The sequence below is a fragment of the Engystomops pustulosus genome, chromosome 7 (assembly GCF_040894005.1).
Source record: "Engystomops pustulosus chromosome 7, aEngPut4.maternal, whole genome shotgun sequence".
Classification (NCBI taxonomy): Eukaryota; Metazoa; Chordata; class Amphibia; order Anura; family Leptodactylidae; genus Engystomops; species Engystomops pustulosus.
In genome coordinates this window covers 2,236,686-2,239,599 of record NC_092417.1, presented here as the reverse complement: position 1 = coordinate 2,239,599, position 2,914 = coordinate 2,236,686, and the positions used below count along the sequence as shown (strand labels likewise).

The 2,914-nt window shown below is 56.6% G+C and overlaps 1 long non-coding RNA gene across 1 annotated transcript; it reads left to right on the top strand.

Annotated features, from left to right (window-relative positions):
• Positions 1–10: 10 nt before the first annotated feature.
• LOC140069116 (uncharacterized) lies at positions 11–1,979 on the top strand. The gene is made up of 2 exons (XR_011848719.1): positions 11–126; positions 211–1,979. It is a non-coding gene; the product is annotated as an uncharacterized lncRNA (long non-coding RNA).
• Positions 1,980–2,914: the final 935 nt, after the last annotated feature.

Genomic DNA, 2,914 nt, shown 5'->3' with positions numbered 1-2,914 from the left:
CTCCAGGCGTGGGGTGTGATGGGGTATATGGATAATAACTCTGCCCCCCGTCCTCCTCTAGGGGCATCTACAGAGAGATGCTGCTGCTGACGCTGGCCGCCCTGGGGCGAGAGCACATGGATGTGGGTGAGTGATGCTGCCTCCCCTGCTGCTCTGCATTATAGTCACTGATCACCCCAATAACTCGCTGCCCCAATTCTCTCCCCGCAGCTGCGTTTGACAGCAGATACAAGGCGGCCTGTAAGAAACTGGGGGGCTCCCTGGGCAAGGAGGAGCTGCGCAAGCGTCGGGCACAGCTCCCCAGCGCCAAAGCCCTGGACTGCCGCAAGACGTTTGGCACCACACTGGAATGCTAGCGCCCGCTCCGGCTACAACGTGCAATATGGAACGGGGGGCACTACCCCGGGATGTCATCTTACCCCTAACTATGAGGAGAAGGCCCGGGGGCAGCTCAGTGCCCGCCACCACTCACCCATTGTTACTGCTCTGCTGGGGAAGAACAAACACCCAAAGATTTTTATTTTCTGTGACTCTGATTTCTGCTTTGAGCCAAGGGTCTGTCTTCCAAAGATGCCCTCCGCCATGTTTACCTCCATCCATGCCTGCTGCGCCGTGTCACCTGCAGTGGAGACTGATGCCAGGTGTAGCCCGGGCACCGTATCACCAGCGGGAGACTGATGCCAGGTGTAGCCCCGGCACGGTGTCACCCGCTGGAGACTGATGCCAGGTGTAGCCCCGGCACGGTGTCACCCGCTGGAGACTGATGCCAGGTGTAGCCCCGGCACGGTGTCACCCGCTGGAGACTGATGCCAGGTGTAGCCCCGGCACGGTGTCACCCGCTGGAGACTGATGCCAGGTGTAGCCCCGGCACGGTGTCACCCGCTGGAGACTGATGCCAGGTGTAGCCCCGGCACGGTGTCACCCGCTGGAGACTGATGCCAGGTGTAGCCCCGGCACGGTGTCACCCGCTGGAGACTGATGCCAGGTGTAGCCCCGGCACGGTGTCACCCGCTGGAGACTGATGCCAGGTGTAGCCCCGGCACGGTGTCACCCGCTGGAGACTGATGCCAGGTGTAGCCCCGGCACGGTGTCACCCGCTGGAGACTGATGCCAGGTGTAGCCCCGGCACGGTGTCACCCGCTGGAGACTGATGCCAGGTGTAGCCCCGGCACGGTGTCACCCGCTGGAGACTGATGCCAGGTGTAGCCCCGGCACGGTGTCACCCGCTGGAGACTGATGCCAGGTGTAGCCCCGGCACCGTGTCACCCGCTGGAGACTGGTGCCGGGTGTAGCCCCGGCACGGTGTCACCCGCAGGAGACTGATGCCGGGTGTAGCCCGGGCACCGTGTCACCCGCTGGAGACTGATGCAGGTGTAGCCCGGGCACCGTGTCACCCGCAGGAGACTGATGCCATGTGTAGCCCGAGCACCTTGTCACCCGCAGGAGACTGATGCCAGGTGTAGCCCGAGCACCTTGTCACCCGCTGGAGACTGATGCCAGGTGTAGCCCGGGCACCGTGTCACCCGCTGGAGACTGATGCCAGGTGTAGCCCGAGCACTGTGTTTCTAGTAACTGGAGCGGGGGAGGGGCATCACCTGACTCCTCCCAGTTGCCGGTGTTGTAAGTTGTCAGTATTCGCAGATGTGTATAGTTATAATTTATTATGGTCCTTGTGTTTACCTTATAGTATTGCGAGGCGACCGGGGGGACACTAGAAGAGGTTACACCCCCGGACCCCCGGCACATGAGGGGGGTCTCGGCCTCACCTGTAGCATTTTCTAAAACTTTTCTGTATTATATTTTTAGAGATCATTTTTATTTTGATGTTTTTAATTTTTTTTTTATGTTTCCGTTTTAACCTCATTGTACTGTACATGATGGAGGGGGGTCCGGCCTGTATACATGTCACGGGGGAGGGGGCACTGGTTTGGACGTTTGTATGTATGAAGGGGCTGCTGGAAATAAAAGTGTTTGCCTCATTCCCTGGTGCAGTGTCTGCTGTCTCCCATCAATGGGGAAACAAAGGGTTAAAGAAAATTCTACAAAACCAGGGGTCATGTGGAGAGGTCTACTCCTGCCGCTTCAACGCTTCAATTCTGTCCGTTTAAAAGGACCACCCTACACTTCCTGTTGCATGTAGGGGCGGTCTTATAGGACCACCCTGCACTTCCTGTTGCATGTAGGGGCGGTCTTATAGGACCACCCTACATTTCCTGTTGCACAAAGGGGCGGTCTTATTGGACCACCCTACACTTCCTGTTGCATGTAGGGGCGGTCTTATAGGACCACCCTACATTTCCTGTTGCACAAAGGGGCGGTCTTATTGGACCACCCTACACTTCCTGTTGCACATAGGGGCGGTCTTATAGGACCACCCTACACTTCCTGTTGCACATAGGGGCGGTCTTATAGGACCACCCTGCACTTCCTGTTGCACATAGTGGCGGTCTTATAGGACCACCCTGCACTTCCTGTTGCACGTTGCTCAAGGTTCCGTCCAGTAGGATATAAAAGCTGTTTATTGGACTACAAGGTACATTACAGTAGGATGGAGAAGCAGAACTGGTTATCGTCTTACGAGGGTCAGTAGTCTAGAAGGATAAAAGCAGATCTGGTTCAGTATGACAGAGGAGCAGAGCTGGATATGAGGGTCAGGTCAGTATGATGGAGGAGCAGAGCTGGATATGAGGGTCAGGTCAGTATTGTGGAGGAGCAGAGCTGGATATGAGGGTCAGGTCAGTATGACAGAGGAGCAGAGCTGGATATGAGGGTCAGGTCAGTATGATAGAGGAGCAGAGCTGGATATGAGGGTCAGGTCAGTATGATAGAGGAGCAGAGCTGGATATAAGGGTCAGGTCAGTATGATGGAGGAGCAGAGCTGGATATGAGGGTCAGGTCAGTATGATAGAGGAGC